This window comes from Triturus cristatus, chromosome 11 (genome assembly GCF_964204655.1).
Source record: "Triturus cristatus chromosome 11, aTriCri1.1, whole genome shotgun sequence".
Lineage (NCBI taxonomy): Eukaryota > Metazoa > Chordata > Amphibia > Caudata > Salamandridae > Triturus > Triturus cristatus.
In genome coordinates, this window is record NC_140594.1 from 1076969096 (window position 1) to 1076993968 (window position 24873).

Sequence of the window (24873 nt, forward strand, 5' to 3'; positions counted from 1 at the left end):
CCAGAACTTTCCATTACAGAAATGTGAGGAAAATAGTTTTTTTTACACAGTTTGAGGTTTGCAAGGGATTCTGGGTAATAGAACCTGGTGAGGGACACACAAGTAACCCCATCCTGGATTTCCCCTGCTTGTCTAGTTATAAAAAATGTATAGGTTTGCTAGGTTTCCCTATTTGCCAGCAGAGCTAGGGTTCAAAATCCACAGCTATGCACATTGCAAAAAAAAGGTCAGTTTTCACTGTAAAAATGTGGTGTGTCCACGTTGCATTTTGGGCTGTTTCCTGTCGTGGGCACCAGGCCTACCCACACAAGTGAGGCATCATTTTTTTTTAAACTTTATTTTCATTTTGCATACAAACCTAAATCAGGACAATCATTACATTTGAGGCAGCAGCATACATAGTGGACTGGTAACATCATGACAGGTATCTCTTGGTTACAACCATTCCGTTTGGTAAATTTAGAAGACATTACACACACCTGGTTACATATCAATTGCATTCTGGAAACCACAGCACATTTCACCCCTACTAAGAGATGAGAGGGCCCATCCCCCATACCCTACAATATTGAAGGCATCAATAGTGTATCTCAATCATTTATATGTTTGTTGAGTCAGCTGACCCCTGTTCTATCCTATTCTTCCTCTGAACTATCAGACGATGTGTGGAGAGTAAGATAAGCCTTGAATGGGTCCCATATATCTTTTGGTTTACACCTAACGGGCATGAGAGCGTTAACATTTTCAGACTGTGTATTGCAGTATGACGTGTCTGCACACCATTCCTTTTGTGTAGAGGTGGGTCCTTTCATCCAATGCATCGTTACCCTACATTTTTCCAACAGGATACCCAGAGCAAGTAGCCTACGTTTACTTTTAGGGTGCTCTTTAACATAGCCCAATAAGGCCTCCAATGGAGTTAACCTGAGCCTCGCCCCTACTATATCTTGTAACGCAGCGTGTATGGACTCCCAAAACCTATAAATGTCAGGGCAGCCCCAGGCGAGATGAGTGAAGTTTGCCGAATCCGCCCCACATCTTAAACACCTGTCATTCTCTCTAAGACCATAGCTATGTAAACGAACTGGAGTGTAGTACACCCTTTGCAGGTACTTAAAATGTGTCAAACCATGTCTACCATTTTGGGAAATAGACTTTGTGCTTGCGCAGCAATACTTCCAATGCTTGTCTAGAATTTCTATCCCTAGCTCACTCGCCATTCCTGCAGAGCCTTTGTATGAACAGTGCCTGAACCTGTGTTGGAAAGAGTATATAACATCGAAATCATGTGTTGTGTGGATGTAGCTCTTAACAAATACGTCAGGGGGTGTATTCGCGCGGTTCTAACATACCTTCGCCTAATGTTGCGCGCAGCAAGTGCCGTGCATGAAAGTAGTGGAATCTTGCTATCGCATGGGCAGCCAAAGAGTCATTTTGTAACTTTTCTCATGGTTTAACCGTACCCTCTTCAAAGTAATCACCCGCAGTACTAATACCAAGTGATCACATGGTTGTGATGAATTCCCTTTCCTGCCGCATTGGTAACCAGTTACATAGGTCGAGCAGTAATTTGGGGGAGTAATGTAAACTGATCCCCTGCTTGCGAGCTGCCCTCCAAAGCAGACTCCTTGTGTTTCCGACTGGATATATGATGTGATGTGATAACGCGTGCGCGGTCCCACACAAAAACTGTGGTAGTGACAAGGGATGTACCGCATGTCTTTCAACGAATAGTTGAGGACTGTCCTGGGGGCCGTACAGCCATAAGTGGGCGTGCATCTGTTGCGCAGCACAATAATAAAGTTCAAAATCAGGGACATTGAGTCTGCCTTCTGAATGAGATTTGGTCAATATGTCCTATGACACACATGCTTCTTTGCCAGCCCAGGGGAGGCGGACAGGAGAGAGCGGAGTGTACCGTAAAACAACCTGGGCAACAAAATCGGGATGTTAGCAAATAAGAACAAAAATCTCGGGAGTACTATCTTTTTCATGAGTGAGATTTGTCCCAGCAGCGACAATAGCAGCCGAATCCATTTGTCAATAGATTCAGAGAGTTTCTGTATTGCCCTTCTGTAATTCCCTCAAACCACCACTTTAGGGTCAGTGTGTATTTGGACGCCCAAGTATTCTGGTGGGCTCCGAAGTCCACTCAAGAGGATATGTACTCGCCACTGGGAGCGTACTGGGGGTCAGTGGGAACGTGATGGACTTGCTCCAGTTAATACGAAGGCCGGAGTGTTGCACAAATTACTCCACCTCCTGCAGCACTGATGTTACATTCCGTGCCGGTTTATGAACATATAGGAGGGTGTCATCCACGGAAGATGTGAGTATTAAGTTATACTGCGGGAAGGATTTGCCGTGGAGACTATGGTATTCCCTTAGTGCACATGCAAGAGGTTCTGCGACCAAGGCAAATAACAGGGGGGACAGAGGGCACCCCTGTCTCATGCCTCTGGTAATAGCTATTGGGTCTGAGAGGAGCCCATTTACTGCGTACGCGCGCAGTAGGCTGCTCATACAGCACGTCCACCAGTTTAATAAATATCTTGCCAACTCCCACCCGTTTGAACACCGCCCTCAAAAAGCGTCAGTTGCCAGAATCAAAAACCTTCTCAGCATCACGGAAGACCACCACAGCACGCACATCAGGGTCTATGCCGGCAATGGTGCCGAAAAGGGTCTGCAAATTGATGGTTAACGAGCGTGTGGGCACTGTTAGAAATGGGAGTCTCTAGCTGGCAGAGGGAGGTACCTTTGTCCAAATACGGACCCTTGCTTCTAGTCTGGTTAAGGGGGATACACATCTAAAATAACCCCTGCTCACCCCCTTGGTAGCTTGGCACGAGGAGACAGGCTTATCCCAGAGGCAGCATGTAAAGCATTTGTGAACACATACACTAATAAAAATGAACACCACACCAGTTTAGAAAAATAAGAAATCTTTATCTAAACCAAAACAAGACCAGACAACAACTATCCACAAGACAGTAATAAAAATATGACTTTCAGATGGTAGAAATAGTTTGGTTCAAAGCAAATTGCAGATGCAACACTTTCACACTAAGTACAAACAAACAAAACAGGCCACATGGAAGGTGATGCATCAGTTCCTTACACTCAGGGAAGGTGATGCGTCTGTTCCTTGCTCCGGGGGAGGTGATGTGTCGGTTCCTTACTGCTGCGCATGGGAGGTGATGTGTCGGTTCCTTACCGGAGAGCAGGTGATGCATCGGTTTCTTACTGCATGGGGAGGTGATGCATCGGTTTCTTACTGCGTCCCCCAATCATGCGACAAACTTGATGCCGCGAAGCGGCAATCTGGGATGATGCGTGGATTCTTCCAGCTCCCAGCAGAAAACAGTCTCTAGAGGTCCAAAACAACAGCAGACACCTCGTTGTAGGTCAGAACTCCCAGCAAGAAAGTTCAGGGGAGCTGGTGGTGAAGTTGTTGTGTCCCTGAGACTTCAGAACAGGAGGCAAGCTTAGTTTCAGGCCCTTGGAGATCTTCCTCAAGCAGGGGACACATCAAACAGCAAAGTCCATTTCTCCTTTCCTTGGCAGAAAGTAGCCACTGCAGGCCAACGCCAGACAGCAAACAGCACAGGGGCAGTATTCCTCCTCAGTTTCTCCAGCTCTTCTCCTTGGCAAAGGTTTCCCTTGATTCCCAGAAGTGATCTAAAAGTCTGGGCCCTTCTTTTTATACACAAAAATCCTTTGTTCTCTGAAGGCAGAGGGTGTCTGTACCTAGCCAAAACCAGTTCTGTGGGGGCCTCTGTAAGTGCACAACAACCTCAATTGTCAGTGTGAGCCCTGGCTACAGACACACCACAGGGGGGGTGGAGCCGTCATTGCGGAAGGCAGGCACAGCCCTATTCAGGTGCAGGTGCTATTCCTCCCACCACTCCAAATGCAGACCAGGTATATTCAGCCAAGTCCTGACTCATCAGACTTCTGGAGCCACTGCCTCTCTCCAGCCCCTGTCATCCAAAAGCCAGGCATGTAATACACAAACCTAGCAGAGGCACACTGGATGGCTAGGCAAGAAAAGACCTACTTTCTAAAAGTGGTGTTTTCAAACACAGATTGTAAAAATCACCCTCACTAAAAGATGTATTTTAACATTCTGAGTTCAGGCATACTAAACTTGATTTCTCTACCTTGTTCCTAGGGCCAGTTATGTTTATAAGATGTTATAAACAAACTCCCTATTCCGTCCTATGGGAACAGATAGCCTTGCAATAGTGACAAACAAACTTGGCAATATTTCACTATCAGGACATGCCACACACAGCCGGGCATGTCCTACCTTTCACATACAAAGCACCCTGCCCACAGGGGTACATTGGGCCTACCTTAGGGGTGACTAATATGTAGAAAAGGGAAGGTTTGGGACTGGCATGTGTGTGCACTTGCCAAGTCGACATGGCAGTACTAGCCTGCACACAGGCTCTGCAATGGCAGGCCAGAGTTACATTTTACAGGCTGCTTCTGTGGGTGGCACAATCAGTGCTGCAAGCCCACTAGCAGCATTTGATTTACAATCACTGGGCACACACAGTGAACTGTACTAGGGTCTGACTAGTAAATCAAATAGCCAATCATGGAAACACCAATCCATAACAACAATTTACAGGGAATGCATATGCACTTTAGCACTGATCAGCAGTGGTAAAGTGCGCAGTCATAAAACCACCAACAACTGGTCAGACAAAATACAGGAGGAAGGCAAAAAGACCTGGGTTGACCCTGCAAAAAGGGCGAACTCCAACAGGTACAAAGCCTCATTGTTCAGGGGCCACCACTAAAGGGAGCAGAGGAGCGAGCCGGTTAGCGAGAATGTTGGCAAATAATTTGGTGTCTGTATTTAACAATGAGAGCGGCCTGTAGGAAGAACACTGCTGTGGGGGTTTATCTTTTTCAGGAGTGTTATCAAGGTGGCCTCTCTCATCCTGGGGGGCATGATACCATCTGTGGCCATTTCCTCAAATAGGTTGTCTAAATGGGGGAGTAGTTGGTCCTGATACGCCTTGTAGAATGTTACTCTGAGCCCATCGGACCCTGGGGCCTTATTATTGAGCATAGTTTTCAGGGCAGCGGCAATCTCAGTGGGGCGTAAAGGTGCCATCAGGTAATCTCTGTGCGAGTTTGTGAGCCACCTCATAGCTATGTACGATAAGTATTCATCATCGACTCGTCGCGGCACGACGTGTAAAGCTTTGTGTAGTAGGAGCGAAATCTGTCCGCTCTCTGTGCAGCGTCAGTAAGTATGATGTCATTGTCATCATGTAGCTCCAGCACCTCCCCAGAACGGCTATCCGGGTGAGATAGAGCCGCAAAGGTGGTGCCCGGTCTCTCCCCTTCCCCATAGACTCTCGCTGCAGCGTACTTCCCCAGGTGCACCACCTCTGCCTGAGCTTCTTCATTTTATTCCACCAGCATGACTCTGATCTGTGCCAGGTCGTCAGGGGAGGGGTCTACAGTCGTTCGTCTCTCTAGGTCCGCTAATTCAGTCTCAAGCCTCTGCAACCTCCCCCTAATAGAACGAAGGACCCCTGCGTACTTTGATATGACTGCCCCTCTAATGAAAACTTTAAATGTTTCCCACACAGTGTCCACCTTGGGTACACTGCCCAGATTGGTAGAGAAAAACAAATCAATCTCCTTTGAGGTTACAACCTTGAATGCCTCGACCTGCAAAGAATACTGAGGGAAGCACTATGTGCGAACTCTGGGCTGCATATCTTCTATATGTAGCTTCAATTTAACCGGGGAGTGGTCCGAGTATGTGCGGGGCAGGTGTTCACAATCTGATATGAAGGGAATTAAGCCCCTGGAGGCCAACCAATAATCTATACGTGTGTGTATGTCGTGTGTTGATGTATAATGTGAATGTTCCCGGCCAGCCGGTGTGCAGTGTCGCCAGACGTCAACCAGGTCGTCTGCCTCAGCGATTGCCGCTATAGCCTTCATTGCTGACAAGGGGAGGGCAGGGTGGAGCTTTCAAATGGCCTATCGCTGGATTTTGCCCACAATTAAAATCACCACCCCACAGTGTATGCATCCTAGGATACACGATGAGCTTATTATGTATGGTGTGATAAAATTGAGGATTATCATAATTTGGACTGTACACTCCTACTATGCGTAGACACAAGTGGTCCTCACGGCAATGTACTATCGCATACCTCCCCTCATCATCCTTGTCTACTTCCTGTATCTTAATATTAGACACCTGACGAACCCAGATCAGAACCCCACATGCATGAGAGGTAAAACTGGCCACCACGCATGTGCCTTTCATTCTCCTCTGCGTCAGCAGCCCCTCTTTTTGGGTGCCAGATGGGTTTTCTTGAGTAGTGTAACATCAATGTGATGTCTAAGCAAATATACTTTGTGGAGTTTACGCTTGTCGTTTAGGCCCCTGATGTTCCAGTTCAAAAACATTATGGTGTGGTGTTCTTGTGTGGTTGTGTTGCAATGTCTTTCACCCACATTGAGATGTTACAATGTGATGTACAATAATTACGTAGGTAAGTAACCAGAAATGATCATTAACCTCCATGCCGCTGCTATAATACAATGCAAAATCAAACAACACCCCTCCGACGTCACGGCCCCCAACAGGTGACATGGTGACATACCCCTACCCTCTTTAACCCCCTATCCCTCTCCCACCCAAATAACCAATGTGTGATACACTCAAGGGTGATGAGTGCCCAACCAAACAAAGTGTAGAGTACTCAATCATCGCCGCAGCATATCATGAAAAAACACATAACAACCCATAACTTCACTCATGTGGCAACTGGCCCAGCATCTTTCCCGAGCAATTGGACTTCTGCCATCAAACTTTAGCTGACGGGCAACTTCCCCTTTCCCCCTGTCCCACAGGGTGAGGAGTATGAGACTGGGCCAAGGTGGCAGCTGCCATGTCTCTTAGAATATAGCATGTGCAAGGTAAACTGTCAGTTGAACCATAGATAATAGTGACCATGCACTGAACCTGATGCGCCTACAAAGCTGTGGCTCATTGTTCCCTTGTACTGTTCTCAACACATCAGTCATTGTGGTCCAGAGAGCTTCCAGCGCCGTCACCTGTTCTATTTTTAGCTGTTGTTTGCTTGTTAGACTGTGCTTTGGTGTATTCTCTCAATGCCTGTTGAACATTCCCTGGATCGGCAAAAATCCGCTCCTTGCCATTCAGCGTCACTTTCAAATAGGCCTGATAGAGCATAGCATAATCGATGTTAAGTTCTCTGAGCTTGCATTTGAACAGGATAAACCGCTTTCTTGCCTCCTGGACCTGCAGCGTGAAATCCAGATATAAGGATAGCACAAATCCCTCGTAGTTGAGTGTCTTGAGCTCGCAGGCACGCCTCAAAGTGGCGTCCCTGTCACAATAGTTCACAAAAAGAACTATGATGGGGCGTGGAGGGGCCCCGGGCGGAGGTCTAGGTGCCAGCGAGTGATGGGCTCTTTCCACCACGAACATTGAGGAGAAACAGTTACGGCCAAGGAGGGTGGCCAGAAGATTCTCAACAAATGTTGCCGCTTGGGGTGGACTCCGGCAGCCCTACAATACGTACGTTGTTGCACCATGCCCGCGCCTCCATATCTTCGGCCTTGGCCTGCAGTGTCTCCACGAGTTTTCCCATCTATTTGTGTGAGTTCCAGGTTTCCACATTCTGATCTTCAATTCCTGAGACTCGTCTCTCTACCATTTGAAGTCTCTCCATATGTTTGTCCAACTGCTCCGACATGTGGTCCATGCGGTATGAGAGAGATTCAATCTTCCCATCTATTGTGGAGAGGCTTTGTTGCATGGCTGTCAGGGTTTGCCTCAGGTCACCGCCTGTCTCCAACAAAGCCGCACCCTGAACACCAGGATCAGAATCTGCGCCATCTTCTCTCAGCCTAGTCGACTTATGTTGATCAAACTGCAGTTTAGTCTGCGTTTTATCAGACTTCCCCAATGTAGTGGAGCTGACAGGAGAAGTTACTCCAGCGAGCTATCTGCAACTTGAGTGGACCCGGTGTTCCTAATCAGCCCAATGTATTTAGCGCTGGTATACCTGCCACTATAAGCACCATCAAAATGAGGGGACTGTCCACTCCTCAGGCCTCGACATAACAGGCCCGCCGGATAACGTCACTGACCCAGCCCAACCGCGCAGAAGGCACCCTTACCAGAGACGACAAGAAAGTACATGTTTTATCTTTGCTCGCTTAATGTGCCAATATTGGTACGTCCTGTGCAGCTTCCACATCAGCAGGCTCTAATCGCCGCAGCGTAGGTTCCCGGGATCCCCCAGGGAAGTCGGGGCTCAGCGCGGCCTGACCAGGTTGTTATTCTGCCATTCTGGCATTGATGATGCGCTAGCGGGCCTGTCCACGCACTTCCCATATGCGGGGAATGTCTCTGGAAGGCAAGTTATTCAACCGGAGACAGCGCTCCGAGGTAATGATAGGACCGGGCGTGGCCCGGCTGCAGGCTCCCAACATTCACTGCAAACCAGCGCTTGGATGCACACCAGAGTCTCACTGTCCATGCGGTAGGCGCTCGCTTCGTGCCACTCAGCGGCGTGTCTGCACCTCTTGGATCATCAATGCGGGGGGGTGCATCTTGCCAGAGATCTGCCACATGCACCGCTCAGCATTCGTTTCAACTTCAGCTACAGGCACCCAAGAAGCCCGGGCCGCAGCCACCCACGTGCAGGCCCCACCTCTGCTGCCGACTACGGGACCGCACCCAGGGTCCTTTGGGCTCCGGACCAGGAAATGCAGCTACAGCCAGACTGTCCTCGCCAAGCAGTTTCAGATGCACCGTTCAGGTGTACTTTTAAGTCATGGAGAAAGCAAATAATGAGCGGATTGTGGTGCTGTTGTTGAGCACCACTAAATGGCGGCCATCTTAGGCCCAGGCAACTCCACCGTCGTGAGGTATTATTTATATCGGGAGACTTTGAGGAATGTGGGGTGGGTGGAAGTTTGTGGATCCACGCATATTCCAGAACTTTCCATCACAGAAATGTGAGGAAAATTTGTTTTTTTTAGAAACTTTAAGGTTTGCAAGGAATTTTGGGTAACAGATCCTGGTGAGAGAACCACAAGTCACCCCATACTGGATTTCCCTGGGTGTCTAGTTTAAATTTTTTTATAGGTTTGCTAGGTTTCTCCAGGTTACGACTGAGCTAAGGTTCAAAATCCACAGCTAGCCACTTTGCATAAAAAGGGTCAGTTTTCACTGTAAACATGTGGTGTGTCCACAGTGCGTTTTGGGCCTTTTCCTGTTGCGGGGACTAGGCCAAACCACACAAGTAAGGTACCATTTTTATCAGGAGACTTTTGAGAATGCTGGGTGGGTGGATGTCTGCGGATCCATGCAGATTCCAGAACTTTCCATCACAGAAATGTGAGGAAATAGTTCTTTGACACATTTTGAGATTTGCATGGGATTCTGGGTAACAAAACCTAGTGAGAGCGACAAAAGTCACCCCATCCTGGCTTCAAATGGGTGTCTAGTTTTCAAAAATGTATAGGTTTGCTAGGTTTCCCTAGGGCCCGGCTAAGCTAGGTTTCAGAATCCACAGCTTGGCACATTGCAAAAAAAGGGTCAGTTTTCACTGCAAGAATTTGATGTGTGCATGTTCCGTTTTGGGGCATTTCCTGTTGCGGACACTAGACCACCAACACAAGTAAGGTAGTGTTTTTATCAGGAGACTTCGGGGAACAGAGAATAGTAGAGCAAGTGTTATTACCAATTGACTTTCTTTGCATTTCTGCCTTCCAAATGTAAGACATTTCGTAAAAAAAGAAATGACCTCTAATTCACATGCTTGTATGGGTACCCACAATTTTGGAGATGTGCAAAAAAAGCACTGCTTCTAAACTCTATTTTGTGTTCCCGTTTCAGAAACATATTGGTTTCCTTAGTACCTATTTTTCACTCTTTATACTTTACCAAGGGAATTGCGATATACACAATGAAAAACCATTGCATGATGCAGGTCAGTTACTGGCTCTGGGTTCCTCGGATTTTTGATGAAACAGGTCCTATATATCCCCACAATCTGAAGGGTTAAGCGAATGTAATGGTATATTTCTTTAAAAATATGTCCTATTTAGAAGAAGTTACAGGTGAAAACGTTGGCACAAATGGCTGTTTTTTTAACTCAATTTCAATATTTTCTATTTTCAACTGTTACTTTCTATAGGTAAACCTTGAAGGAACTACACAAATGACCCCTTGCTGAATTCAGAATGGTGTCTAGTTCTCGAAAATATTTAGGTTTCTGGGATCCATTATTGATTTCATACCCATTTCTACCACTAACTGGAAGAGGGCTGAATGCACAAGAAATAGGAGGAAATAGGCTATGTCCCAGTAAAATGAAAAAACTGTACAGAAAATGTTGGCTTTCTGACAAAAGTCTGCCTGTCTCCGAAATCTGAGAAGATGGTGATTACAGCACCACAGTCCCTTTGTTGATGCCATTTGCAGGGAACAAACCAGATGCTTTCTTCTGCAGCAATTGTTTCCCATTCTTCTGCTTAAAAAAAAAGAAATAGCTGTATTTTGACTAATTTCCGGGTCCCCTCCAGAGGAATCCACAAAGCCTGGGTACCTTTGGAACCATCAGGGTGTTGGAAAAAAGGGTGCAAATTTGACGTTGATACCTTATGTGGACAAAAGGTTACAGGGGCCTTAGTGAGAACGACCTCAAAAAGCCAAAAAAAAGACTTAGCACGGGGGGGGGGGGGGGCCAAGCAGCGAAGGGGTTAACCATAATTGAAAGCCTTGAAGCAGGGTTCTCTTCATTTGCAAAACACAACGCCAGCACTATGCTGGTGACGTTCCTGCCGTATGTGCTTTGCACCAATGCTCACCTATCCATGTCACTTCTTCATTTTGGAGGCCCCCCCATGCACCTTGACACTGCAATTTGGCAGTCTAGGAAGAAGTAGGGAGATGGCTCAATGAAGATACAGATGTCGTTTAGGGATGGAAAAACGCCTGAATTTTGTTCACATTCAGCCTAGCCTTGCTCCGCCCACCTATCACCATTTAACTGAGGGCCCTGAATGACTGTCTGCTCCTCGTTAACCTCCTTGGTTTCTTGACATATGAAGTGGTCAAGCTCCTCGTGCCTATAACTGAGGGTATGTCACAGTCATGACCTGCTAAGATATGAAATATTAAAGAGTCTGTCCAGTGCAGTTAAAAAACAGTTCCATTTATCCAGTCCTACCATTATGTCTCATGGGACCATATCATACTAATATATTTTATGTGCTGACTTTTGCAAATTGGTTTGTTGCCCATATTGGAATTTAAGGACTTACGGTGCTGTAATTAAAAAATTAAAATAAGTAGCTAAAAGCAGAGCTATCTTTCTCTTATTGGTTTAGTGACATGATTTTTATACTGTCTTATTTGATTTTTGCTACAACTCCAAACTGTAAAACTTTGGGGGGGACTTTCATCACGGCTGATTACTCTGAGCAACTGAATGTTGATTGTTTTTATTATTGCAATGGCTTTGAATAATCACGCAAATAAAGATATTACTTACTTACATCATACCAAGGTGTCCGATCAACTATCTAACCATCGCTGTTGGAAGCATTTAACGTGCATCAAGCCCACTAACTTTGTTTAAATGTTTTTCATGCAATTAATATTTTACACATCAACACAGCAGCAATAAAGTAAATTTATTCAATTTCACCTGCTCCATACTTGAAAAGGATTTGACATTTTGCATTAAAATGTAACTATGCGATTCTTTGGTTCATAAAATGATTGCTTGTCTGTATTTAGTGGTTTCTGTTTGCAATCCCGAACTCTGCTTGCGTATTGGATGCATGTCATGTTTGCCACTGGTTCGTCAAACGTGAAGAGCACAGTATAAAACATAAAATACTGAAGCTTCCCACGAGCTATTTCCAGATAAGTTCTCAAGGTATTGATCGCAAAGGAAATGCCAAGCCACAGGAGAGTCCTTTACTAACCTTTCCACTAAAACCTTACCTGCTACATACACCCTGCTGCAGTCAACAATATTGCACTGGAAAAAATCAAACACTATAGATTTTGGCCAGGAACTAAAAGTCACATGTCATCTTGTCTTAGACGAAAGCATCCGTCAAGCCATAATTTTAAGTTTCATAACAAAATCGCTGCAATGAAACTTAGAGAATGGAGAATTATATTGCATATACCTGTTTTAATTGATAACCAATACCTGTGCATGAAAAGCAGGAATATAAGGAAGATTAATCTATTTTGCAGTGCATCAGACAGCTACCACATAAACCTGTTTGAGGTGTATGCAGAACTAAAATATCTTCAAGGCTAATTAGTGATAATGCATATTGTACCACATTTCCTGCTGCAAATCAGTTTCTTTTCCAGTTAGAAAAATGCAGATGTTGTAAGTTTAATCATATAATATAACTCAGGAAAGCGCTTAACAACAGTGGGCTCAATACAAGCTGATCCTCCGAAAACCCAAATAAGCAAATACAGCAGTAGATTCGTAAGATGTGTCTTGGAATTTGTTGTATGTCGCAAGTTCTTTGCCTGACTGTTGGATGGAGATTACCATAGATAATAGGTTCCCTTAACCTACAGAGTCGCTAATGTCGTTCAAGAGACATTTGGATGCCTTCCTAATTCTATGCAACACTGTAAGGGCACCTTTATGAGCAGACCGGAGGACGGCCTGGCATTTCCCCCCTACTGAGTTTTCAGAGACCGTGGGCATCATGTTTTTGGAGAATCTGAATTTCTAACACAATTTTTTAATATTTTTCCCATTTTCTGATGAATTTTCTTGCAAAGTCTCCAGGTGGAAAACTCCGTAGTTGCGATGTTCTTGGCCGGGCATTATTGCAATAGGGCCAGTACCTGCAATTTCTAGCTCCATTAGGATTAATGGGTCACTTATAACATAAGCTTGAATGGGATGTGTTCTTAATAGCATTGTTAAATAATGCATGGATTTTTTGCTTCAAATGCGCTTGCAATAGATACATAGCTCCAGTCCAGGGGACTCCCATTGACCTTGGTTTGATCCGTTTCTGTTGCAAGCACTATACCTAGCCACACAAGTGGGGTAGCGTTTTCCTCTGCACAAGTGGGGTATTGCTGGTTGGTAGAATATTGTTGATTCTGAAGAACCAGGGCCTTATGGGCCTGGCGGCGCAGGGCACGCCTTAATCTCCTGAGTTCACCTGCTTTGTTGAACAGAGACACAGGACATTCTGTTGAGCGTAGAAGATCAGGTTTATTAGCTGCAGCTAAGTACAGTTGTCCCAGAAGTACACTCAGTATGTTCTTAGGAAACTGCCACTTTACTCCGTGGCGCACAATCTTTTATAGCACATAGATTCACCAAGAACACTCCCAATGCATACATGGTTATCCAATGAGAAGAGTTTGAAAACAAGATATAACCAATGAGAAAAGTTTGAAAACAAGATATCAAGTAACCCAAATAAACCTCTCTTCCAACTGTTTTTGTCACCCCTCCCCACAAGTCAATCAGTGGTAGTGTCTACAACTCAACTTGCAGGTGGCAGGACATATTTGTATGCTTTGGAGGACAGTTGTGAAATGAGAGAATACAAGTAGAGAATAGCGAAGGCCAGAAGATAAGATAAAGTCAGGAAAGAATGGTGTAAACCGACAGACAGTTGAGACAGGGTTTAGTCAAACCAGATGAGGATTAGTGGACTCAGCCAGTCCCTGACATCAGTCTTGTAAACAGAGGCAGAAGGTTATTTGAAACGTCGCAGCAAGATCAGCAGAAAAACTTCGTTCATTGTGCTGCCTGAGTGAGTGCAACACAAAATGGCGGTGGAACACAAAAAATGGTGGCTGAATACAAGCGAGATCGAAAATCGAATTTCCTCAATTCCTGCAGATTCTGGAAGTTTTCATCACAGAAATGTAAGGAAAATGCTTTGCTTCAGACAAAGTTTGAGGTTTGCTGAGCATTCTGGGTAGGAAATCCTTGAGGGATCCATTAACCCTGAACTCCTTGAGGGATCCATGCAAGGGACACCACCCTGAACTCCCTTGGTTGTCTATTTTCCAGAAATGTCTGTGGTTTGTAGGCTTGCATGGGTGGCACCACAGAACAGCTAAAAATGCAGCAGCTACCCCTAATCCTTTTCTCTCAACATAGTGCTTTAGGGCCATTTGTGTCATGGTCTCTGGGCCCACCCGCACAAGTTGGGTACTGTTCTTATTGGGAGATGTGTGGGAACTCAGGGTGGTGGTACATTTATGGCTCCCCAAAGATTCCAGAACTTTCTGTCACAAATGTGAGGAAAATATGTATGTCTTACCAAAATGTGACATTTGCAAAGGTTACTGGGTAAAATTACCTGGTGAGAGCCATGCAATTAACGCACTCCTGGGCTCCCATGCTTGTATAGTTTTAAAAGCTTCAGGTTTGTTCGGTTTGCCTAGGTGATCGCTAAGCGATGGTCCAAAATCTACAGCCAACCACAGTGGAAAAAAGGGCCAGTTTTCAGTGGAAAAATGTGATGCATTTATGTTGTGTTTTGGTCCATTTCCTGACATGGTTACTAGACTTACCCACACAAGTGAGGTACCATAGAACCATAGAAAATAACTATTGCATTAAAGATTTATTGTAAAGGCCTTTTGTTACAACATTTACTTCCATAACTTTTTGTCACACTGGGCAATTTACAAAAGCAACATGCCATTATGTCCGCTAGACTCTTCTACTTACAAAGATATATATATGGTTTGCAGGTTCTCCAAGAACCCTAGGTACCCAGTACCAACAACCGAGATGCACAGTACAATGCTTTTAATTGTGTACCAAGTATCGACCAATTGTTATAGTAAAATATGCACGGTGAAAAATGGATATCAAGGAAACTTATGTATTTCTGAAATGGGCATGATATATATGGAGTTTGGGCGCAGTGGTTATTTGTACATTTGTGAATTTGTGGGTAGCCATACTAGCATATGATTTTGTGGGTTTGTTTTCAAAATTTCTTCTTTCTTATACACTGGTATACATTATAAAAGGCACAAATGCCATGAGATCCAATTGGTAATAAGTAGGCTTTCCTGTTTTCAGTTTCTATTTTTGGTGAATTCTGGTGGTGTTTTTTCAGTGTTTTCCAGTGATTTCAAAACCTCAAAAAAACAGTGCTTTTCAGTGGTTACTCATTTTCGACCCAAAAAAAACAACTGTAACGGTGTTTTACCGGTGTTTATGGGGCGCTTTGCTTTTAATATTGTTTGCTTTCTTAATTGGTGCATGGAATATAGACAGTCTATGTACCGTGTATATGAGGTTAAAATACATTTTTACAAGTCAAATTTATTGTTGTACACCATACAATATTTTTTCAGTGAATCTTTGGTCATTCGCATTCTCTCTTTCCTACCCATGTACACTTTTATTTGGGAAAAGGCCCCCTCGACATTGGCACTTGAGACTGGCAGCGCCAAAACAGACAGTACACAATTTGCCAACTCTGGCCACTGACGTAGCTTTCCATGCCAATACTTGTGCACCTCAAGGTTGACATTCTCTGGGCCAGGTTCTGCGACATATGCGTTGAACTGGGTGCATATGCCCTCCGAGGTGTTAAAGCGGTCAAAAATGAAGCTGTACTTCGCAAAGTCTGGAGAAAATTCCCCTTTACTGAAGGGATCTAACACTTGCGCAGAGTACCAAAGTGAGGCTTCATTGGCTTCAAACGCCATGGTTGGTGAAGGGACATTTCTTTGCATCATAGCTAGCCATTTCTCATGCATTGTGAAATACAATTTCCTGAATTGGTCCTCAACACTTCTCTGCTTACCAAGTGGCAAGCATTCTAACAGGGAACATGTTGCAGTGCCAAAGTCACTAAAAGTGTCGCCTAGCCTACTCTCGAGGAGATGTTTGACATCTACACCAATTATGCTGAACACTTGGTAGACCAGGGTGTTTTCTGACTCTAGTTTTTTGATTATGTCCACTACAGCAGTCATGTTTTCCTGTAGGAATCTAAGAATGCAGTACAATGTACTTTTTTTTACATCGCTATCAATATGCATCCGAAGATCCTCACATTTCTTGCCTTTTGCATCATCACTAAGCAAAAAATCAGTAAACGGTCGCCACATAGATAATATTGCATTCACGGCCTCTAGGACTGAGAACCACCGACTAAATTACACAGTTGGGATTACTTTTTCTTTGCTGCCACACAAAACACAAAATGAGAAATATTTGCGTTTTAGTTCCCGCGCATACCGAAACAGTGCACCTGAATGGACTACAAAATCAATAGCATTCTTCATTAGCTCAGAAGATTGTAGAGCTCCTTTCAGCATACCATCTAACAAATGGCATGGATCTCTTACAGGGAAACATTTCAGCTCAGGTACTGCTTTTGACAGGTCATCACATAACTTTTTCATATACGTACCGGAATCGCTGCAAATACAAACAATATCACTCCAATCTTTGTTAAACTTGGTAAGAACTCTCTGCAGCAGCATTCCAAGTGACACTGCGTTGCATGTTTCCAGTACATCTAGATCTGCCATGATGGTATGTCTGTACCATCCATTTTTTGCATCACAAAATGTGATTAGCACTGCCACTGCTGGGTCGCCACACATCTCTGGGGTTTCATCAAGCGTAACAGAGATCTTTACATCGCCTTGGAGTAACTCTGAAATATGTTCAATACCTGCAAGGAACACCTCTGGTAGGTATTTGTCATACATTTGTGTTGCTCTTGGTAATGTTTTGCATGCTGGTGCACGCTTGCGGAACAGATTCCCAATGGGTCCATCGGCTTGGTGTAAGCTGGTTCCAGATTGCACTAGGGCACGTACAAATTCATGTGCCACATCCATTTCTTCCTCACGTTTTCTTTTGAAGCGTGTCATTGTCTCAGCAAGAGACATCTGGCATAGGCTGTCGCTATTAGGTGGCTCTTTCAATTTCAAGTGGGTCTTGGTGACAAGATGTTCAGCAATTCGGCTTGCAGTCTTCCCAGTTACTATTGGGACAGTCACTCTGCAAAACCTGCAAATTAACATCTTTTGCCCACGCACTTCTTCAACCATGGAATCTTTGTTTTCCAGAACATAATCTTCTGCCGTCTTTATTCTGCGGGGCATGTTGTTCTGCGCAAACTAGATCATAAAAGAAACACTTAGAAACCGGTTGTGTACTGTTGAAAAAATAATGATGCCACTAAACAGGCTGCCAACCAATTGGTGAAATTGCCGAACACATATTTGAGGCATAGCATAAGAATCCATTTTATCTTTAAAGCCTGATGACACCAAACAAAAAGTCTACCCAGCCACCCTAATGAGACTCTCAGTCCAATCTGACATGAAAAATGCGTTTCAACGATGGGCACAATGTGGCTCAGATTCCTCGCTCTGGGAGTCTCTCCCTTGTCCTCTTGGCCTTGAATTGACTAAGGATTCGAAAGTCTTCAAAATGTGTTTGTTCCAATAGCTGACCTTGAAGCAAAACCTTCAGCCATCAGGGCTCTAACAGGAACATTCACGAAAACTGGCAATTTGCAGTTTCTAAGTGCTTTTGATTTAAAACATTAAAACTCTGTATCCTTGGTACCCTAAATGCTTTTTAACCATCATGCTTTTAAAAAAAATTTGTTTCTGGATGTATGCACATTAGCTAACTTCCAGCTTGCCTAAAAGTGATTAATACTTGGTGGTCGAAAGCACTTAGGCCAATTTCACGCTTTAGAAAAGTCCAAATAAATGCGATGTATATACAGATGCAGGTCAGGTAACCTATTGTCAGGAGAATGTTCAGCTTAATGAAAGGGGAATGTTGAATCCATGTGTACAGTATGAAACATTCATATACAGTTCAACAGTAATAAGGACCAGCGGCGTAAATATACTTACATAGCTCCCAGATGCGCAACTACAGTCAAATTTCGGGGGGGGGGGGGGTGGGGGGGGGGGGGGGATTCTTCCAGCAATCGGCAGAATGGAGATGCAGGGGCTCTAAGAAGGGGTGAAAAACAAGAAAGCCTCATTAAGTAAAATGGTCTTTTACAGACCTGTGAAGTACTCAGGTGCGGCTGTAGTAAGACAGACGCCGGAACACAATAGCTCCTCTCCCCCCATGTGAGCCAGGCAGGGGGCCTGGTGTTGCTCTGGCCCTTTGGCCATTCACACCTCGGCTCCCCATTCTCTTGTCTGTCTTCGCGCCCTGCACTCTGTGTTGCACTAAACAATGTCAGGAGAGGTTGTACCGCAACTGGTGCTCATGTAAAGCACTCTGATACCTCCGGGTTTTTGTGTGCGCTATATAAAACCCTCCCCCCTGAAAAATTAGGCCCAGGAATGCCTGCAAAGATTTTATGGCAACGTAACGTGCATGTTCGTCGGATTAAGAAAAAAGGCTTTTTTGCATAACCCAAAATACTTTTCCTACGGATTACATGCTCTAACCTTTACTACAGAAAAGCTGCAACCACTATGTAATGAATTTACATGGAGATGTTATTGATAAACACGCACGCACACAAAAAACATACTATTTAGAGGCTTTACTGCGCCTCTGTAGTTATGGTTAAATCTAACTTTGCACAGCAGAGGCGCAACTAGAGCCAAATTTCAGGGGGGGGGGGTAAGAAAACATTTCGGGGGGCTGAATCTTTTAAGCCATAGTTGTAAATATCATTCTGGCGGCCTGAGGAGCAGGGTGCCGCTCCACCCACACACACACACACTTGTCAGTGCTGCTAAAAACCTGGGGTCCCTTTTTGTTGCTCAAACTACTGAAGCATCACCCGGGGCCTTCCATGGGTTATGCAGGCTTCATCCAGAGCCCAGCCCTTGGCAGCCTCACTTGGAGCTCTGATGACCATACCAGAGGCCCGCACTGATGCTACGTCATAGGTTTCCCATCTGCAGGGTTCAATAACATACATGCCAGCATTTCAGAAAAGCAAAGTGGGAGATTTAAAAAAAAATAAAAAATCGGGAGAATGGGGCCTCAATCGGCTTTCTGTCATTTATGGACTTTGGAAGTGTGCTGCTGCAGGATCGGACATTTGAAAGCAAATTCACGTGTTTTTTTATCGCCTTTCAGAAGCATGGAGGGCAATGGCAGGCAGAGAAAGAGGGGGATGCAAGAGTTTGAACTGGACTGGCAGGTTGCGGTCAGTGCATACACCCCCCCGGGCTGAATTAGCTTCGGGCACACACACAGCCGCCGCCCCCCCGCCCCCCCCTCCCAGTACTTCACAGACCATTCGCTTGTTCATGAGCACGTTACACAATACCAAGCCCTGTCAGCTGGAAACCAGAGGATTCAGGTTTTTGCTTGCAGGAATCGGGAGGCGGGAGACTAGCCATGAAATCGGTAGTCTCCCGCCTGAATCTGGAGTGTTGGCATGTCTGCAATAAGTCGGAAACCATAGGGAGTCTTCCTAGTTTCACACAGTTTGCTCTAGTGGGTGAGCTGGCAGTCAGCACTCCAATGCTGGACCCAATAACAGCACTTAAGCCACTGCAGGTAGTTCCAAGCACTTCTCACTGGCACACCACGACGTCGCCATTGGTAACCTGCGGGCCGGCCAGATGGTGGGGGGGGAGCAGGAGGTCATTGGTCCCACGCTTTCTCAAGGCCTTGAACGTGGGCAACATTATTTATAGATTTTTTAATGACGAGCCACCTGACCATGCCGGGGCCTTAAATGGAGCCAGAGGCAGGACCTGCCCTGCTTTCGGTTTCCCCACAGCACACTTTTAAAACAGGTCCTCGCACTGTGGGGCCCCGCGTTAGTCTGTAGGCCCCGGGCCCTGTAAGAACCTCAGAGATGCCTGGTGGTGGTAACCTGGCCTCCTTCAGGCTCGGGGGGGGGGGAGCTGAATCTTTAAGCAGTCGGCAGAGTGGTCTTTTAAAGACCTGTGAAGTGCCTGGGTGCGGCTATATGTGCGCCGGGAACCGGTCTCATCCCGGGCTGCCACACACGACGAGGGGGCCTTTGAGTCCAATGGGTGGTGCGCGCACAAGCTCACCTTCCGGTAGTGTTTGACAAGGGCTCATTCTAATCTAAATTAACAAAAAGCGTTGTTTTCCTCATTAATATATACTTGGCTAAAATTGGTATATTCTCGCGAAATTGTAATAGAATGGCAACATTTGCTCCCTAGCTACCAAAATTTAGCCACCCTGCCAGCCTCCGCCTGTGCAACGATCCGCTACACCACGCTGGCTAGTTTTACAAAACAACATGGTGGCATATATGTACGTATGTATGTTGTCTCGTGACGCATGCATGCAGGTTCCGCCTGTGCAACGATCTGCTACACCACGCTGGCTAGTTTTACAAAACAACATGCGGGCATGTATGTACGTATGTATGTTGTTTCGTGACGCATGCATGCATTCACCCGGAGCTATATGGCGTAGAACAAGATGCGTACAAATACTGGATTAGGGACAGTGCTATTCTGAAGGTAGACATTCCGCAGGGTGGAGGGGGCCTTGCAATCCAGGTGCTCTACCATAATATCAAAATGTTAATATCAACCTGCATTTATGTTGATTCCACCATATCGCCTACCAGCGTTGATATACAAGTCCAGGCTGATAGTAGTAACCTTGGTGTTTTGACCTATAACCACAAGCACATAGATCGCACTGAAAGAAGGCCCCACCACCCCCACCCGGATCACTCAAGGAACACAGTCTCATGATTTCACATATTTTACAAGCGATTAAATAAAAATGACGAAACCGGAGCATTGCAGTAACTTAACTCCTTGCCCTCCACACACTACGACAAATAGGCCAACCCTGTCATCCCTCCGCTCTTCAACCCCTGCTCGCAAGGAACACACACACTTTCCACTTACCTGCTGGGCCTTGGAGCACTCGGAGCACTGGTGGTCGTCGTCTCGTCGTCGTCTCGTCGTCGTGGGGGTATGAAGTGCACTGCGATGTGGTGTGTGGGGCCAGACAAAGTCCGGACAGCATTTTCAATCGGACCTGGCCCCACCCACCAACCTTGCCAACCAATGTGTTTCCCCGGATTTAATGGGGGGGACACACGTTCCAAACTGCTCTGTTCTCCGGCCTAAATTGGGGCTTTGGATCTAACGCTTTGGCTCCATTAAGTGGCCAAGTGGTGCAACAGCAACGAAAATCAGTGACACTCGGTTTAAACCGAGTCCGCTGATTTTCGTCCGGTAGGGTACTGTCGGTCAGATTCGGTTAAAACCGAATTCCGGACAGCCTAGTAATAATAAATATTCTACTTTTCTATGCTTCCACAAGTTTTATGATAAAAATGCTACCTCACTTATGTGAGTAGGCCAAGTCACCGCGACGGGAAATGGGCCAAAACACAACATGGAAGCATCAAATTATTACACTGAAGACTGACCGTTATATTCCAATGTGAGTAGCTGTAGATTTTGCAAACTAGCTCATCCGGCACCTAAGGAAACCTAGCAAACCTGTACATTTTTGCAAAAGTGACACTTAGGCAGGCTAATCAGACCTCAGTGCCAATACCCTAATCCTAAACTAAATGTCAAATTCACTGTACCCAATTGGAAATGGAAAAACTCTTTGCTTTCCCCGTGTATCTGTTTTCCCAACCCCCCTCCCCAGAGAAGGACTTATCCTATATGCATCCTCTCTCTGGACGCACTGGAAGCAAACGGCTTCCAGCACATCTCTGGCAGCCTATGAGGATATCATCACATTGCAGAGGGGGGGGATTGGGGATGGCAGCAGACATGCTTCCTCTGCCAAGAGAATCCCAAACTATTAAGATGGTCCATCTCCCTACAGGGAACAAACTTTACGGTGCATCACCATCCTAGAACATACCATGCCAGAGCTGATGGTCTCCACAGGTTCGTCCACATTAGTAAAGAGAACTCCCAAGGGGTTGGGTAGCTCTCTCAAACTTCAGCTGGGGGGACATGTGTTAAACCTGGCATTCATGGTATGGTTTCCTATCTCTTTTTTGATTTCAGACCTCATGATTGTGCTGACTTCGATTTTGCTATTCTTAGGATTCTGCACACTTTACCCCAGCTAACCAGTGCTAAAGTGCTTGTGCTCTTTATCTACAATGTGGTAACATTGGCTTATCCACAATTGGCCAATATAATTTACTTATACGTCCTACTAATGTGAACTACCTGTGTCCAGGGCCTGTAATTTAAATGCTACTAGTGGTCCTGAAGCACTGATTGTGCCTTTTAAAAACATGTCTCACGCCTGCCATTCCAAGGCCTGTGTGTGCAGTTTAAACTGCCACGTCGACCTGGCAAGTTAAAACTCATCCCAGGTCCAAACCTTCCTTTTTAATACATAGAAGACACCCCTAGGGTAGCCCCTGGACAGCCCAGATGGCCGGGTGCAATGTATTTAAGATGGAGGACATGTGCTGGTCCTGCTAGTGACAAACTCTTCAATTCATTTTTCACTACTGTAATGCCTATATATCCCATATGATAACATTTGGATCACCTAATTTCATTTTAGAAGTGTAATTTCCAGATGGTTCATGTTTGCTGTCTCAGGAATCCTAATTTAAAATCCTAACTTACGGTGAAGTCGGAATTTAAATTACAATTCTGAAAATATCACAGAAAGTTGGCATCTTCCTGTCTTAGCCATTTGGTGCCAGCAACCTGCCTCTGATCACATGACTGGCAGTTGGGCATGTGCTTTCCACCTACACAGCCACACACAAGGGGAGCTTAGGTGTCACTGAGTGGGCTATCCTGGCAGGTTGAGAGGGAGGAGATGGACCCTGTCTCACTTCCACCTGAATAGGCTGTGTCCTTTCTCCACATAAATGGTTGCCTACTCCTGGTAGTTCGTCTGGAGCCTGGGCTGTCAGGACAGCACATCAGTGCACATTAAAGGTACATCTCTAGAAGTTTCTCCCTACTACCAAAGCACAACTTTGTATAAAAGAAGGACCTCAGACACCACCACTTCAGCACACTTCTGGACCTGTGGATACTCTGCCAGGAAGAATGACTGCTGAAAGGACTGCCACTATGCTGGACTGCTAATCTGCTTGATTCATGCTTTGATGTGCTGACTTGCTGCCCTCTTGCCTTGGTGAGAAGGACTGAACCTGCATCTCTTGAACCCAGAGTGACTCAAAGAGCTAGATGTCTTGCCTCCAGGTCTGAAGCCTCAGAGACATAACAGGCTTCCAAAAACCTTGCATCTGTAGCTGACGTCTGCAATCTGAGTCTTCCCCGCCATGTGTGTGCCACCCCATCTGTGGACCCTTGGAACTGGGCCTAAAGATCTTACCAGCAGAACCCACACATCTTCTATGCTGAGCGGCAAATCTTCAAACCAAACCAATGCATCTCCTCAGCTGAGCGTTGCATCCTCAAGCTAAACTGACGCATCTCATCAGCTGAGCAGTGCATCCTCAAGCAGTACTGATGCATCAACACTTCTGCGTGGAATTGGGCACAGCACAGAAGGTCCCCATCATCATCCCATCTTCGAAACCGATGCATCTTTGATGGCACCGGGCATGTGGGACCCAGATTCCTGCATCAAACGCTCATGAGAACTGCAACACTTATTGAAAGAAGCTGGGTTTCTGTTGCAATAACCCCCCCACACTTTTTGCCAGACTACTGATGCACTTTGACTTGATGTGCCCTGGGTCCCTGCCAATCAGGTTACCAGTGTCTGTGTTCTTTCTCCAAAACTGTACCTTGTACACCCAATTGGCACTCTCTAACCACAGGTCAGACCCCGGTTAAATGGTACCACAGGTACTCCAGTCACTGTGACCAGGGAAGGCCTCTAAGGGCTGCAGCACTTATTGTGCCACCCTTAGAGGTCCTGTACCTTTACACTAACACACTGCCTTTGCAGGCTGCGTGTTTTGGTGCAGAACAAAGTGAAGAGTCAACAAGGCACACATCCCTTTGTGCCATGCCTACAACCCACTGCCCTGGCTTGGATCAGTCACCCCTCTAGCTGGGTGCACTATACCAGTGTTAAGGGTACAGGTGCATGAGCCCTGTACCACTACAGTGTCTACGTGAATTCTTAGACATTTTAAGTGCAATGCTGCCATTAAGAGTATATGGTGCTGGGAGTTTGACATTACGAACTCCACAGTACCATATTGGCTGCACTGAAAACTGAGAAGTTTGGTATCAAACTTCTCAGCACATTAAACCCACACTGATACCAGTGTGGGATTTAATGAAAAATGCACTCAGAGGGCATATTAGAGATGCCCCCTTAAAAACGACCAGCCTCTGGTGGGTTCCCTGACTGGTACACACCAGCCTGCCACCACAAGATGTTTCTGGACCCCTAGGGTGGGAGCCTTCACTCCCTGAGTCCAGAAAAACGCCTTTCCTGCCTCAAGCCTCCAGCCGACGTCTGCAGCCTAAATCCAGAAGGTCCCCCCAACCGCGACCAGGAGCTGGTAAGAAGATTCAACCCCAAAAGGCACCCCTCCACCCGACACCACACGCCCTTGAGTGGCCGAACCGATGGTGCCTAACCAACCCCCAACTTACCTTTTGAAGTGGTGGTCGCAGCCAGAAGACCTTTGTCCCAGAGCCTACAGTGCTTTTGCAAACCAGAGCCTCCCCATTGAAAGCTACAGGGCTTCCGACACCAAAACAGCAAACTCTGTACCTGGCCTTCCCAGTGCCGCTGAGGGTGCAGCTTTTGTGCTGACCTAAACCCCCATTTGCCCAGAGATTGAGTCCAGGAGCTTTGCTCCCACAACCCAGTAGCCTGCTCGTCAGCAGCCACCAACCGGAGGCTCCCTATCCACCATTGGATAACATTGGGC

The 24873-nt window shown here is 45.9% G+C and overlaps 1 pseudogene; it reads right to left on the reverse strand.

The window, feature by feature from the left end:
* Positions 1-15367: 15367 nt before the first annotated feature.
* On the reverse strand, positions 15368-17182 carry LOC146786022 (uncharacterized; annotated as a pseudogene).
* Between the last annotated feature and the right edge of the window lie 7691 nt (positions 17183-24873).